This window comes from Phalacrocorax aristotelis, chromosome 7 (assembly GCF_949628215.1).
Source record: "Phalacrocorax aristotelis chromosome 7, bGulAri2.1, whole genome shotgun sequence".
Taxonomy (NCBI): domain Eukaryota; kingdom Metazoa; phylum Chordata; class Aves; order Suliformes; family Phalacrocoracidae; genus Phalacrocorax; species Phalacrocorax aristotelis.
Genome location: NC_134282.1, coordinates 31,090,608 through 31,106,850, shown reverse-complemented (window position 1 = coordinate 31,106,850; position 16,243 = coordinate 31,090,608). Strand labels below are relative to the sequence as shown.

Below are 16,243 nucleotides of genomic sequence, written 5' to 3'. Positions count from 1 at the left end.
TTGCATCAACCTTCACCCGTGCTATTGCAGCGGTAACGGCAGCAGTACGTCCTGGTGGAATCAGCAGCCAGTTAGGCACAGCTTTGCTCTCGGTCCTCCAAGTCTAGCCCTCAGGTCACATGTCATGCCTGTCCTGCATGTGTGTTAGCAAGATCAGCTGCAGGCCCTTTCTGGACATGGAGCTAGTAATGGAGACGGAGGGGAGCAAAGCGCATCCACAGAGAGATCTGAGTGAAGGATAGACAGGCTGACTTTGGGGTCTGTGTTTGTGCTCTGTGTTTCAGCTTGGTCCACCTCGCCGAGAGATGTCTTGCTTCAGACCCTGTCTCCCACCACCCTGCGGCGCCTCTGGCCCAACCCCACTTGCAAGCAGCTGCAATGAGCCCTGTGTCGTCCGCTGCGCTGACTCAACGGTGGCCATCCAGGCCTCCCCGGTGGTGGTGACCCTGCCGGGCCCCATCCTCACCTCTTTCCCTCAGAGCACAGCCGTGGGATCCTCTCTGTCAGCTGCTGTTGGCAGCTCCCTCAGCGCCGCAGGGGTTCCCATCTCTTCTGGGGGCTCCCTTGGTCTGGGGGGGTCAGGACTGTGTCTGCACCCTCCCCGCTGCTCTCTGAACTGCTGAAGCTGGCAAATCATCCCCTTTGGAGCAGGAAGGAAGACAGGGACCCTGCAGCAGCAGGAGCGTGGCCATTGTTTCCAGAAGAGCCGGGTGTCCTCATCCCAGCTGGCAGGAGGGACCTGTGCCCATTGCTCCTCGCTGCACAGCAGGCTCCTCCGTGCCTCCTCTGGCTCTGCTTTGCTCTGAGCTTCTCGAGAAAGGGCTCGCTCTCTTCTGCTTTGCTGAACCTCCTGCCGATGGGGTGAGGGTGTCGGACTTCGGGACTGCTCTTGGTGTGCTGGGGTTGCCAGCAGATAGAGCTGAATGGGGAAAGGGAAGCACTTTGTGTGGAGCTTTTCCTGTGGAAACAGGTCATTTTCTGTGCCTCCCTGAACCCTGCAGACTTGTTCCTTGGTCTCTGTTGTGTGCCACTGCATTTTCCCCTTCTCATTAAAGACTTTGTGCAGCATAGCTGGGAGACTCGTGGTTGGTTGTACTCCTCTCCACATTCAGGTGTCCAACACCTGTGCAAGGAAGCGCGAGAATGTCTCTCTCCCATGACAGTCCAACATCCAACCTGGCAAGGCCCTGAATAGCCTCCGCTACTTGACCCTGCTTTGAGCCGTGCTTGGACCGCATCACCTCCACCTCAGGTGTTGTGTGATTTGCTGAGCCACTGCTGGAGCCCCTCAGCCAGGAGCAGCCATCAAGCACAAGGGAGCAGAGAGGGGACGGGGGGCCAGCGCTCAGGAAAGCTGCAGAGGTGCGGAGGGGCACGGGGCATGAGAAGGTGCACTGATGTCAGTCCCAGGGCTGGGAGCACAGGAAAGCAAGGAAGATCGGAGTGCGTTCCACAAGTGACCCAACTTGCAAGGCAAGGGCACAAAGTGTAAGCGTGCTGACAAAAGCCCCGAGGGAGTCAAAAGGTTGAGGTCCCACTGTGATTTGAACTCAGATCACTGCATTCAGAGTCCAAAGTGCTCACCATTACATCTGGACGGATGCTGTCTTTCCCTGTGGCCACCCCAGTGAAGGCATATGCTGCTGGCTGAGCCCGGCAGCCTCTCCATCTCCCTCATCATCACCAAGTAAAGCCGTCCTCCAGGGCCACTAGGCACTCTTTACCCACAGGGCCTTTCAAGGGAGCTGCAGAGCTCTTTCTGCAAGCCTGGCATGCCATCTCTAACAAGTCCCACGTTGCTAATCTGTGAGCATCTTGCTTTCTCCTGATTTGACCTGGTTGTGAAGTTTCCAGAAGAACCTTTTCAACATTGCACCTCACAGAGGAATTCATGGCCCAGCGATCGGTGGTTCGATGCTTGCACTTGTGGCCTTTGCCGCTGCCTCCCTACACACCCATGTTTGACAACTGCCAATCTGCCCAAGAAGGGTCATTGCCTCTTCCTTTTCTCACCTTGTAGCTCATACTAAGCAGCCATTAACCAGATATCCTTCCCCATCGGTGGCAGGCCTAGCCAAGCTCCTGACCCTGCCGAACGAGGCGACCAAGAGAGAGGGCAGGGGATGAGGTTCAACAGAGGGAAGAGCTGGCAGGAGGACCCAAAGCAGCTTGCTGTGTGTTACACAAGCTGGACTGCCTTCCATGTGTGCTAGAAGAGTCCTGGCTGAATTGAAACCCTGGTCCTTTCTTCCAGGACACGTTTTCCCCTTCTGCCCTAAAATGGCCTCTCCCTCAGTGAGAACAAGGCTTTCTCTCCCAAGGCTGCCCCAGACTCAGGTGTGTTTCCCTGTGAGCCTGAGGGAGCTTTCCCTCGTACCCTGGCACCACCACACTCCCTGCCCAAGAAGGGTCCAAGCACGCAGCAGGGAAAAGCTGCACCGGTGCTGTCCTCCTTCTGCCAAGGTTTGAGTCTCTGTGTTGAGAGCAGGGCCCTTGCTCCCAGCACTCAGACGAGAGGACACACATGCGGAGGGACAGTCCTTTCCCATGCAGATGCTGTGCTGCTGCAGGAGGAGGGATGTCCCTTCTGTGGCTGAGACAGCATTTCTCCAAGCAATGGCGGGTGTTCTTGGGGCTCTGCCAGTCTCACCCAGCACGCGAGGAGCAAGGGTTCTGGGCCAGTGTGTTGCGTGGGCCAGTGCAGGCAGCGTCCTTGCTCAGGGCGTTTTCTCCTTGGCTTCCGTCCTGGCAGCACTGCTCGCTGGAGCTGCCAAGGTCTCCAGCCCATTTGCTTCCCCAAGGTCATGGCAAATGTTCCTTCCACGGTTGCCTCTGATGCTGCTCCTCCCTGGGTGACGCTGCAGGGGGGACACTTTGTGCCCCTTTGCAGGCTTCAATGGGCAGCCAGAGACCTCCCAGCACCTGGGAGCTGCAGCTCTGCTGCGCTGACCAACACAGGAGGCCACGCCAGTCCTTGGTCCTTCCCTCCCAAGGTCTTTCTGGCTGAGGGCTTCTTCATGGAAAGGGTAGTCAGGCATTGGAACAGGCTGTCCAGGGAGGTGGTGGAACCTCCATTCCTGGAGGTATTTAAAAGAAGGGTAGATGTGGTGCTTGAGGATATGGTTTAGTGGTGGACTTGGCAGTGATGGGTTGGCGGTTGGTCTCGATGATCTTAAGGGTCTTTTCCAATCTTAATTCTATATTCCAATCTAGAATTCCAATTCTATGATTCTATGATTCTATGACCTAATAGGAGCCTCCCGGTGCCTGCAAGGAGTTTGCTGTGATGTCTGGAGGAGGAAAGGCACTGGTCAGAAATTATGCAGGCGTTTTGTGACTACGTAGATGAACAAAAATGGCCACCCTGAGGGTGCCTAAGCACGGGGTCCAGAGAGGCTGTGAAACGCCCATCCTCAAGGTATTTTATGACCTGGACGGGCAAAGCAGCGATCAGCTGGTGTGAGCCTGCCTGAAGCAGGAGGACGCACTCTCTGACTCCCTGAAGTGCCTTCCAACCAGAAGGGTTGTTAAGGGTAAAGCAGAAGCAGGGAGAGAGGATTTAGCATGTCAATGTCTGCTGAAGAATGTCCAAAGGTCCCCATTTTAGGCAAGAGGCATGCATGCAGAATGTGCGTTTGTTAGGGAAGGGAAGGGCAGAAAAGTGAACTTGCCTAGGGGACTTCCCTCCATGTTTCTGTTCTAGGTAGGCCCACCCAGCTGCTACTGGCGGCTCAGCTCTGCTCTGCTCAGGGAACAACACCCGTTTGCTCCCTCCACAGGAGCTGGGTCATGCAGCAAGACATAGTCAGCAGGCTGAGCAGAGCCCTCCCATTGGGCCAAAAAGCCCCCACTTAGGAGAGGAAGGGAGGCAAGCTATGAAGGAGGCGCCACCAAGAGAGAAGAGCCTGTCAGGAGTGGGATTCAAACCCACGTCTCCCAGGGAGACTGCAACCTGAATGCAGCGCCTTAGACCGCTCGGCCATCCTGACCCACAACTCTGATAGCTGCTGCTGCAACTCCTCCCTCTGCAGCTGCCAGAGCCAGCCCAGCTCAGCCAGCCTCCTCCTGGCACTGCTGCAGGGAGACCTGGCTCCTGGGAGCACCCTTGCCCTGCTCCCAGCGAGGGCTGCGGACAGGCGACCGCACCTCCTACACACACTGCAGACCACACGGAACAGGAGTACCCAGCACAGTGGCAGCACACTTCCGACATGTCTCGCAAAGGCCAAGGCAACGCTTCACCGGAGCAACCAAAGGAACCGTCAGCAACTTATGGCTCTGCACATGCCAACAACATCCTGTCAAGGGGGCTCCAGGCACGGGTCTACCTTACCCATGACTTCCTCCACTCCCTCCAGAGCCTCACCATATGGCAAGCCAAGAGCACTTGGCGCGCAGTGCTGCCTCGTGGATGGTTCGTGGGGCAAGAAGCGTGCTCCCTTCTTCCCTGCTCGGAGGCGGGAAGGCTGGGCAAGGAGGACTCTGCCACACCAACCCCTGAGGGAATGCTGTGCCGGTCTCAAGGAGTCAGTGTGTGGGAAAGGGGCTGGAGAGTGAGGGCAAAAGGACGGGAGATGCACCAAGTGCTGAGCAATGACTGAGCTAAACCTCTCTGTGGTCAAAGCAGCCCTCCCAAGTCAAGTTCTTTTGCCAAGGCTGGCCTCGCTAAAAGCCAGGCCTGTGTCTGCTGGGCTAGGAGGTGCCCAGCGGCCTGGCCATGAGGCATCTGGGCTGCAGGGGGAGTCAAGGGGAGTGCCTCGACCACCCTATGGGAGCTGAAATTGTCAGGGAAGCCCTTGGGTGCTTTAGGAGCAGGCAAGGCAAGGGCACTGTGGAGACAGGCTGAAGAAAAGCTTGCCTGCGTTGGCCAGGAATCGAACCCGGGTCAACTGCTTGGAAGGCAGCTATGCTCACCACTATACCACCAACGCACCTGTCCTCACTGCTGTCTCCTGCTCCTCCAGAGCCGAGCCGAGCCGAGCTGAGCTGAGCCGAGCCGAGCCTGGTCTCCCTCCTGCTCCTCCACTTCCCAATCTCACCTGCCTCCCGCTCTCCCAGCTCACAAACTGGCCTGTGGCCTGCTCTTCCCCTCCACAGACTGGCCGGCCTCCTCCTTCCAGCCCCCTGCCCACACACACATCCTCAGGCTGCTGGGACGTGTGTGCCCTTCTCTCTCTGTGTGAGATGTTGGCTAGGGAAACTCAAGCTGCTGCGTGCTGGTAACGGTGCCGCTCCCCACCTGCGCTCGTATGTGTGCCAGCTGTGCATGTACTGTGCAAGCGTACGTGCGTTTGTGTCTATGTACCTGTGGTGGTTTAAGCACAGCCAAACACCCACCCGGCTGCTCACTCCTTTCCCCACCCTCAGGGGATGCAGAGCACTGAAAACAGGATAAGAAATCTCCTGGCTCAAGATAAACACAGGGACGTGGCTTAGCAAAAACTGTTGTGGGCAAAGCAGGCTTGACCTGGGGAAAATTAAATGTTTGCCGTCGAAAAACAGATTCACTTAGTGAGAAACAAAAAGGCAAACAGAAAACAGTGCTTCTCCTCTCCCCCGTCCCAGGCTCAGCTTTGCTCCTTCACACCACACTCCTCTACCTGCCCAAGAGGGATGCATTTTCCCTCTGCTCTTTCCCACTCTTTTTGTTCCTTCCTCCTCCCTCTCTCTGGTGTTTTCTGCCCTGTCTGGAACATGTTTTCACAGAGGGGCCACCCACTCTCACCCACCTGCTCTCAGGCAGACCTGCGGTTGGCTGCCAGGACCAGCCAACCCTACCAGCGTACCCAGAAGCACATCAGGTGAGGAAGCCCCCATGCGGTAAATGGAGGGAAGGGGCAACGTACAAGAAGATACACCATGCAGTGCTATCCACTCTGGGATGAACACAGGCACCTAGCACAACCTATATTCCTGTGGATGGCCCATCACCTGCAGAGGCAGCTATAGAGGAAAGCAGGGTTTGTATATGTTAATAATACAGTTCTGTTGACCAGTCGAGGTACTCATGTTACAGGGTGGGCCAAGCAGATACTGTTCCTCGCCAAATCATTGTGTGCTTGTGCCGCGCAGCTGTTGTGGACATAAGGTCAGTGGGATGTTAATCTTCATTGTTCTAAACCAATGTCCCATGCAGGTGGAGGGGTTTCATACTAGATTCAGGCACATTGCTGTTCAGGCCATGGTTATATACCTGTTTTTTTTTCGAAAGACCAATCTCCTATTGCTTTACCGTCTGTGTTCTTATCTGTAGCATCTCTATCACCTGTATCCTCAGCCCGAGAGAGCCGGTTTAGGTTGGGTCTTCAGGTCACGTTGACCCTGAGGTAAAGCTTTTAGTCGTAGGCGGTGTTTGTTGCTCTAAGCAAGCTGTATGGTGGCCAGCACCATGCCTTTCACACCTGCTGCGCGGGCCTTGCCCTGGCCCTGCTGTGCTGCGCTCCCCACAACTCCCGTCTTGTCCTCCCTCCTGGCGCAGCCCTGACCTTGCTGCTCCCTTGCGGCCAAGGGCTGCCCCTGCCCCCACGCAGCCTGCTAGAGAGCCAGAGAAACCTCATCCCCTCCTCTCAGTGCCTTGAGTGGTGCCTGTCTTGCAATATTGCTGGAGGTGGAGGTGGCTCCCAGTCACCCCAGGGCAGGGCTGGACCAGCTGGACTGCGTGGTACCCTGTCTTCAGCACTGAAAGGGGTCCCAGGGAGGCTCTGGGCAGCCTGAGCTGGTAGAGCCTCTTGGTGAGGGAAGAAGCAACAAGGTGGCAGGGCTGAGTCCTTCTTTTCTGGGCATGTGTTTCCTGGTTCCCTGTCCCATCCATGGTCCAGAAAGGCAGCAACCAGGCAGAGGACCTCCCTGAACTATGCTGTCCAGGCTCTGGCATTGTGGAGACATCCTGACATTTACTGGAGTTGGGTGTAACCGTGTTCCTGGTAACTAGGAACTGAGACACCCTCCTTTCTCTTGCAAGTTACATCCTGTGGGCCAGGGAAACACAAGGAGCTTCTCCCAACTAGACTCTCTAGCTGAAGGGGAGAAAGCTTCTCAAGTTTCCTTAAAGTAACAAGACAACATCCTTCTTTGTGCTGACAGCCAAAACCTGTTCTGTGCCTTGGGGTTGTAGGGAACGTTTGTGTTAGCACAGTATTTACAGACTCCCACTCTGTCATCAGCAGCGCTACAGGTAGGTGGAGTTAGGAGGAGGGAGATCATGAGTGCGCATGCTCTGTTCCCTGCTGAAATGCCCACCCTAACCCCATCCTGAAGTCACACTGCCTACCTCCAGAGCTGAAAACCAGCACTGCCCTCCTTTCCACTCCATACCCATTCGCTGGAGTTTACTCCCACAACACCAATGGAACAGAGAATTGCAGTGGCTGTTTTTCATATGAAGTTTACAGACAACCATTGAGAGGACCTGTCTAAAGGTCTGTGTTAACATTGACATCTGAGCAAGTGGGACACTGGTCTTTGAGTCTTTGACCACCCTCACAGTAAAACAGGCCTACTACGTGTGGCACTTCTTGTGTCTCCAACTCCATCAATTGCCTCTTGCCCTCTCACTGGGCACCACTGACAAGAAGATGGCCCTCTCTTCTTTAATCCACCTGTCCACTCTCCAGCATCCTCAGCCTTCCCTTCTCCAAACCTAGGTCTCCCAGCCTGTCCTTGTAAGACAGAGGAGCCAAGTCCTTAGTCACATCGGTGTCCCTTTGGCAGGGCCGACAGATCCCCTAGCTGTGCGGAAATGGGAATCAGCCACACAATGGCGCCCATGGAGTCCCTGTAAGGGCCCTTGGCATGCAGATGTCCAGGTCTCCTGCAGAGGAAGGGCACTTTGCCCTTGCTGCTGGGAGCAGATTAGACCAAAAGAGAAAGCAGAAGCAACAGCGTTCAGGCAGGGGAAAATGCGCACAGGCCCCAGAGTTCATGCACTTCGAACAGCAGTGACTGCTGAGAGGTTTTGGTGGTGCAGCGCTGAGGAGAGTAATGCCTCATCTGGGAGACTAAACAGGGACACCCGGATCTAGCTTTGTGCTTGGCTGCACGCTTGCGTGTGGAAGGCCTTGCTTTACTGCTGAGCAGCTTAGGTGCTTTTTCCTCCCAAGCACCTGTGGGTATCAAGGTGCATGAGGAAAAGGAAAGGAGGTATAAAACCTGACTTCGGAATGCCAGGACTGCGGCTGAGATTGAGCCTCGGAAAGGCAACTTGTCCCTGCCCCTTTTGAAGGCGCCCTCCACAACTCAGCTGAGCACATATGTCCATTTTCTCCTGCCACCGCAGGAAGTGTTGTCATTCTCAGGCCAGCTCGTAAGCCTCCTTCTGTCCTCTGAGAGGGAGTACTCAGGGCAGGCAGTGAAAAGTCACTGCTTCCTGAGCATACGTGCAAGACGCACTGGGTGCACTGGCAGAAGAAATGCAATCGGCTCTTGGATGCTTTCAGTGGTGGGACTTGGGGCTGACCCTGAGAGATATCACAGGGCTGCGATCACCAGGTCACAGAGGCATGCTCTATTCGTCTGAGGCTTTTCAATATTTCTCTTGCCTGCTTGCTTCTTATTGGTGTCAGTTCACGGAGCTCCACCGTCAGCCAGCAGTAAGCTCAGGGCAGAGGCCAATTGCTCTTCCTTACAGAGCAGGTGCTAAGTGACAGAGAACAAACGATCACGAGTCTCCCACTACCCTACTCAAAGTCTTTAATGAGAAGGGGCAAATGCAGCAACACAACAGACAAGAAGTAACACAGACAAGAAGTAACAGACAAGAAGTAACAACACTGGCCCGCGCAACACACTGGCCCAGAACCCTTGCTCCTCGAGTGCTGGGTGAGACTGGCAGAGCCCCAGAAACACCCGCCATTGCTTGGAGAAATGCTGTCTCAGTGTCGTGGTTTAGGCCCAGTCAGCAACCAGGCGCCACGCAGCCGCTCGCTCACTCCCCCCTGGTGGGACGGGGGAGAGAATCGGAAGAGTAAAAGTGAGGTAACTCATGGTTTGAGATAAAGACAGTTTAATAGGTAAAGCAAAAGCTGCGCACAGAAGCAAAGCAAAACAAGGAATTCATTCACTCCTTCCCATGGGCAGGCAGGTGTTCAGCCGTCTCCAGGAAAGCAGGGCTCCATCACGCGTAGCAGTTACTTGGGAAGACAACCACCATCACTCCCGATGTCCCCCCTTCCTTCTTCTTCCCCAGCTTTATATACTGAGCATGACGTCATATGGTATGGAATATCCCGTTGGTCAGTTCAGGTCAGCTGTCCCGCTGTGTCCCCTCCCAGCTTCCTGTGCACCCCGCAGAGCATGGGGAGCTGAAAAAGTCCTTGACCAGTGCAAGTGCTACTTAGCAGCAACTAAAACATCTCCACATCATCCCCACTGTTTCCAGCAAAAATCCAAAACATAGTCCCATACTAGCTACTACAAAGAAATTTAACCCTATTCCAGCTGAAACCAGGACACTCAGCCACAGAAGGGACGTCCCTCCTCCTGCAGCGGCACAGCATCTGCATGGGAAAGGACCGTCCCTTTCCCTGTGCTCAAGCCCCTGGAGGGGGCAACCTCAGCAGTGCTGCTTCTCCGGGACATGCTGTCAGAGTTGTGACTCTGAAGAGAATTGACCCTTCTCCGGTGACCGGGCGTTTCCCATGCCTGCTCTGAATGCAACCTGCCGTTTGGCATCTTAGGCTTGCACATGACAGCATGGCCTAACCTGTGGGTTCAGAAGCACCAGATGGCAGCCCAGTGCTTCAGGCAGGCCAAAGGTATCAGGATCAGTCTCCCAGAGCACCTGGGAGTCACCGTGATGTGGAAGAGTTGGGAAAAACCCTGAACTCCATGCAAGCATGAGTCACCCTGTTGTGGAATTCAGTGGACACAGTGTCTGGTCTCAGGCGTGCCAGGGATACCAGAGCTCACAGCCTCATTCCTCCAAAGCGCTGCTTTCCTCAAGGGCATTTCTAAACATTTGTTGTGGTTTAGCCAGCAACTCAGCCCCACACAGTTGCTCGCTCACTCCCCCACCAGTGGGACAGGGGAGATGTAAGAACAGTTTAATAGTTAAAATAAAACAACAACAACAAAAATGCAATGGAAAGGAAGACAATGAGAGGTGCGAAAGCCGGGACGGGGCGGGGGGAACGAAGGGGGAACGAACCACCAAAACAAACCGTACTGCATGCAGCCGCTCACCACCCACTGACCCGACGCCACAACAACCCCCATGCGCCAACTGCCCCCGTTAATATACTGGTCATGGCGTCACATGGTATGGCATATCCCAGTGGCCAGTTCAGGTCAGCTGTCTTGGCTGTGGCCCCGCCCCTGCCGGCCTCTTGCCCATGTGGCAGAGCATGGGAAGCTGGAAAGGTCCCTGACTACTACAGGCACTACAGTGAAGAGAATTAACCCTTTCTCAGCCAAAACCAGCACAACATTGTAGCACCATTCCTGAAACAAATGCTGCTTCTATGGAATTTCATGCTGCTGCTGCCTTCCAAGGCATTGCCTTTCGGTGGCTGAGAAGGGGCCATGAGACTCAGTGTATCCCAGAATCATGAAGGTTAAAGGGGACCTCTGGAGGTTCTCAGGGCCGACTTCCTGCTGTGAACAGACCGCACTTCCGAGGCACCTCAGCAGGCTGTTGGTCTTGGCCTGTGGACTTCTGAGCACGGCCAATGTTGGAGATGTCACTGTCTCTTGAGCAGCTCTTCCAGGGCTGCCAGTGTCCCCTGTCACTTCTTCTCCCACAAAGACAACTGGCAGTTCCTTTGTTGCAACTTGTTAGTGTTGACCTTGCCCTTTCGCAGGGCACCTCTCTGGAGAGTCTGGCTCCATCCTTAGACAACCTCCTGTGACTGTTCAAAGACTACAGTCCACTTTTCTGCAATTTGCCTCTAACTGGCCCATCTGCTACTCAGGTACCAGTGGCCTTGCAATCAGCATCCAAGCCCCGTGACTCCTTCTGTCCTACCAGCTAATTCAGGCACAAGTGACCTCACAAGCACCTAGCGCTGCCGTGAGCCTACTCTGGCCCATCGGCTGCAGAGGCAGAATCGACCTTGAAATCAAAATGCCAACCGCATGCCTGCTGCTGGCCCAGCAGGCAATGAGGTCGAAGTGCTCTCACAAGCACATAGCCCAAAATGTGCATGCTGCTGCTTATCAGGACCGCAAGCACCTAGCACAAGCCATGTTCCTGCACATGGCCTGTGGAGCCAGACAAGTGACCTCACAGTCAACATCCAAGCTGTGTGTTGGCTTCTGGTACCTGAAGTACTCAGGTACTCAGGTAGCAGGGAGGTCACTTGCAGATACCCATGTTGTCTTCCTGCTGACAGCTCGTGAAGCACTCGGACAAGGAGGACTTCTGGAAGAGGCCGCTCTCAATTGCCTTTGAAAGGTCACGATGACTGGCAGAGGTTCCTGAGGCCTGGAAGAAAGTCAGTGCCACTCCTCTCTGCCAGAAGGGCACAAGGGGCACTGTGGGCTGGTCTGCCTCACCTAGATCCCTGGGAATGGGAAGCAACAACTCGTCCTGGAAACCCTTTCCAGACGCATGAAGAACAAGGAGGTGATAGTTTTTGTCTTTTAATTACACGCTTCCTAGCTCATTTCTGTGTGACTGTGCTCTCCTCTTTTTGTGGGTGGGTGTGTTTGTGTGTACGTGTGTGTGAATGTAGGCAACTAAACCTAAAGCTGCAGTAGCCAGCAAGCACAAGGGTGAAGAGCAACAAACAGGCTAGGATGGAAGACGTCCCAGGTCATAGAGTCCATCTCACTGGCCTTTCCTGAAGTAGAACCAGCCATTCCCACCTCCTCACCTGAAGAACCCCAAAAGTCCTCACTTGCGGCTGTATATTGGGGAATTTATCTGCCTGATGGGAAGGGAAAACCACCTTTGTCCCCAGGAAATCCACTGGCTTCCTGGGGGAGCCCTGTGCTTTGCTCTGCCTGCTACTCCGCAGCAATCTGCCTTTGTGCAAACTAGAGCGAGGAGCAGTTTGTGAGTGCTGGCAAGATCTGAGATCCACGAGGTGTCGTCCCTTTGTTGTTAGCACCGAGGGCCGTGTTGTGAAGGCTCTCTTTGGAGGTGAGCGGCTGTAGTTTCAGGTGTAGAGAAGAGAGCTGGTGGGGCCGTGCTGCTGGGGATGCATGGTGAGATCAGGCTCCTAAGTTCTGCTCAAGAACCAACAGCCGTCCACGCAGGCATTTCTGGTGCAAGGAGAGGACAAGTGAGGTGGGCAAGGGGGTTTTGTTGTCTCCCTGGGAACCATCTACAGCGTGGAGCCGAGTCCCATGGCTGCAGCGTGGTCAACTGCAGGGAGCCCAAAAGGGGACTGAGCCCCCGTAGCTGGCAGGATTCGAACCTGCGCGGGGAAACCCCAATGGATTTCTAGTCCATCGCCTTCACCACTCGGCCACAACTACCTGCTCCAGCCCTCTCCGCCCTGCTGAGCACATGCCCTCTGCAATGACACCTGGCTCCCTGGGACTTTCAGGGCCAGGCTCCACTCAAAGCCCTGCATTTGGGACCTGCACTGAGCATGACAGGCACCTGCTGCCAGGCTTCCAGAGGCCTCGAGAGGCATAACCCCTGTGCCTTGTCGTCAGCCAGTCATCTGGGATATCCTGTCTCGGCGGGGTGCTTTCACTCCCCAGCTGGCATCTCGGCAACTTCCGGGGAAGAAAGGAAGGCAGCGTGTGAAGACAACCAGGGATGGTGGCAGCTGTGTGGGGTGGGCTATTAGACCCTGCTTGGCTTCTCAGTTTTATCTGAGGGGGACGCCCAGCCTGCTGTGAGCCCTAGGGTGGGGGCATTGCTGCAGGGCAGATGGTGACCCCCCGGCAGCACCTCCAGCCTCCTGGGGACACACGGTGGTGTCAACCCTTGGACACAGACCACGACTGCCATGCAGGTTGTTCACTGTGTAGGGGGAATGGCTTGCGAGAGTCAGAGAGGTCTATGGGAAGGGCAAGGTGGAGCCTGGCTGAGGAAGTGTGTGAAGGGGCAAAGGGAGCTTAAATGGGAGGTGTGGATGACTTAGAGGGAGACAGGGGAGGGTTTGATTTGGAGGAATAGATGTGTCTAGACCTTTTTGCCAGCACTGGCAAGGGATGTCCAAATCCTGATCAGGGACCAACAAGCCAAGCAACCTGCAAAAGTAATAATTTCCGTCGCTAGATGAAAGTAGCTCTGATTCCCTTTTGACTCTGGAGCAGGAATATTTGGAAAGTGGCTTTAAGGGGCCAGGGTGGAGGCGGTGCATGTGGCAGTGCCTGCCTGCATGCAGGGCAAAGGTGGTTGCAGCTGAAGTTAGTGGCTGAGCATGAGCACCGGGCTGAGGAAGTGGATGTGCGAGGGGCTGGAAGGAGAAGGCCGGGCAGCCTGTAAAGTAGAGGAGCAGGAGGCAGCACTGCCCACACGTGCGTTGGTGGAATAGTGATGAGCCTAGCTGCCTTCCAAGCAGTTGATCCGTCTTTGATTCCTGGCCAATGCTGACAAATGTCTCTTCAGCCTGGCTCCAGGATGCCTTATGTCTTCCGCAGGTAGCCTCTCCTGCTCAAATACCACCCAGCTTTCCCCTGAAGGTTTAAGCCGCTCCCCTCACTTCCCCGCAGACTTGAGACCTGCTGAGGTCAGTGCTTTCTCTCTGCTGGGAGGGCTGCAGGCTGGGCTTCTGACTGCGGTGCTGGTACTGGAGCCAGGAGAGAGGCATTTTTGTCTTGCAACTGCTGGTGCTGCTAGCTGCAACTGGCAGGAAAAGCATGCTGCTGTGGCAGGGTACAAAAGAAGGTGAATAATGCCTAGGTGGTGGTCAAGAGACACGCTAAGGCCAGGTATGCAATGTGGGGAAGGGGTGGGAGGAGGCCTGCTCTTTATGTAATGGCTCAAAGGCCTGTCTGTCTTATCTGACGTCACCCTGGGGACGCTGACGTACCCTGTCCAGGCTCCAGCATTGCAGAGACATCCTGAAGTTTCCTGGAGTTGGGTGTAACCATGTTCCTGGTAAGCAAGGACTGAGGCACCCTTATTTCTCTTGCAACTTTTGGCCTGTGGGCCAAGGGAAACACAAGGAGCCTCTCACAACTCCACCCTCTACCTGATGGGGACAAAGCTTCTCAAGTCTCCGGTTCCAGGGCTGCTTAAAGCAGAAGAAGCAAAACTCTTTGATGTGCTGACAGTCAAGAACTGTTCTGGGCAGTGGGCTTGTACGGAGGGTTTAGGGTGGCACAGTATTTACACACTCCCGCTCTGTCATCAGCAGCGCTACAAGTAGGTGGAGTTACAAAGAGGGGGACTGTGATTGCTCTGCCCCCTACTGAAATGCCCACCCTAACCCCATCTTGAAGTCACACTGCCCATGTCCAGAGCTGAAAACCAGCGCTTTCCTCCTCTCCACTCCGTGCCCATTCCCTGGAGTTTACTCCCACAACACCAATGAAAGAGAGTATTGCAATGGCTGGTTTTCATGGGAAGTTTGCAGACAACAGTTGAGCGGACCCATCAAAAGGTCTCTATTAACAGTCACGTTGGACCGACTGGGACACTGGTCTTTCACCACCCTCAACAGGGTAAAAAAGGGTTGCTCTGTGTGGCATTTCTTGTATTTCCACCCGCATCCATTGCTTCTTGCCATCCCACTGGGCACATCTGACAAGAAGATGGCCCTCTCTTCTTTACTCTGCCTGCCCGCTGTCCCGCCCCAAGTGTGTGGAGACATGCATAAGGTGCCCCCTTGGCCTTCCCTTCCGCAGGCTAAGCAAACCCAGATCTCCCAGCCTGGGCTTGTATGGCAGATGAGCCAAGACTTTAATCACATCAGTGTCCCTTTGGCAGGGCTGACGGGGGCCCTACCTGTGCAGAAGTGGGAATCAGCCACACGGTGACACCAGTGGAGTCCCTATAAGGGCACCTGGCATGCAGACGTCCAGGTCTCCTGCAGAGGAAGGGCACTTTGCAGAAGTCTTTCCACCTGCTGCCGGGAACAGATTGGGCAAAGAGAGAAAGCAGAAGCAACAGCGTTCGGTCAGGGGAAGACGTGCACCTGCCCCAAAGTTCAGGCACCTCGAGCAGCATTGACTGCTGAGAGGTTTTGGTGGTGCAGTGTTGAGGAGAGAATTGCCTCATCTGGGAGACGGAACAGCGGCACTCGATATTCCTTTGTGCTTGGCTGCGCGCTTACATGTGGGAGGCCTTGCTTTACTGCTGAGCAGCTTAGGTGCTTTTTCCTCCCAAACACCTGTGGGTATCAAGGTGCGTGAGGAAAAGGAAAGGACCTGCTGCTGCAGGGTGCCGGTCATCACTAACCCTCCAAAGGGAATGATGCGCTGGCTTTAGCAATTCAGAATGAACTGGTTGGAGGACATGCAGTTGTTGCGTGAGACTATGTGGAGCCAGGGCTGCGGTGGGCACTGGGAGCTGTAGGGCAGAGCTCTGTGCTTGTGGGCATGGCTTTGACAGGGAGCAGCAAAGCTGCCTGGCAGGCAGCTGCTGTGTCCGCCTTGCTTCCTTACTGGTGAGAGCTGAGCTTGCTGAAGGAAGCCCTTGGGTGGTTGGTTTTGGAGCAGGAGAGGCAGGGCACTGTGGAGCCCGGCTATAATAAAAAGAAAAAGGGAACATTGCATTGGCCAGGAATCAAACCCAGGTCAACTGCTTGGAAGGCAGCTATGCTCACCACTATACCACCAACACACCTGCCTCTTTTTCTGTCATTTGTTCCTCTTCTGAATAGGTAATCTGCCTCCTGCTCCTCTGTGGCCTGACTGACTTCCAAATTCTGGTGTCCTGCACACATACTACTACAAGTTGCTACGTAGAATGCATGTTTCTGTAGTGTGAGATGGTGGCTAGGAAAGCTTAAGCTGTACCAGCCACCAGCCAGGGGAGATCAGAATCCAGGACTGCCCAGAGTTGCAGCAGGACACTGGACAAACCAGGCACAGGCTCTGCACAGCCCTATGGTACGTCCCAGCATTCCAGGGACCTGCTAATGTGCATGTAGGATTGGGGGCTTGGGGGGGGACAGTACTGATCTACAGCCTGAGCAGCCAGAGAGGAAGAAAAGAATCAGGCCATCTGTCTTCTTAATGCCTCTGTGAGTGCTGGTGGTGCTTAAGGGTGATGATAATGGCACTGCTCCCCACCTGCATTCATACAAGTGCCAGCTGTGCATATACTGTGCAAGTATATGTGCATTTGTGTGCGTACACCTGTGCTGGTGTAAGCATAGCTATTCAGCCACCCAGCTGCTCA

The 16,243-nt window shown here is 54.9% G+C and overlaps 3 non-coding genes across 3 annotated transcripts; all 3 read right to left on the bottom strand.

The window, feature by feature from the left end:
• Nucleotides 1-3,906: 3,906 nt before the first annotated feature.
• On the bottom strand, nt 3,907-3,989 carry TRNAL-CAG (transfer RNA leucine (anticodon CAG)). Its single transcript has one exon. It is a non-coding gene; the product is annotated as a tRNA-Leu (tRNA).
• Nucleotides 3,990-4,859: 870 nt separating this feature from the next.
• On the bottom strand, nt 4,860-4,931 carry TRNAG-UCC (transfer RNA glycine (anticodon UCC)). Its single transcript has one exon. It is a non-coding gene; the product is annotated as a tRNA-Gly (tRNA).
• Nucleotides 4,932-12,335: 7,404 nt separating this feature from the next.
• TRNAS-AGA (transfer RNA serine (anticodon AGA)) lies at nt 12,336-12,417 on the bottom strand. Its single transcript has one exon. It is a non-coding gene; the product is annotated as a tRNA-Ser (tRNA).
• Between the last annotated feature and the right edge of the window lie 3,826 nt (nt 12,418-16,243).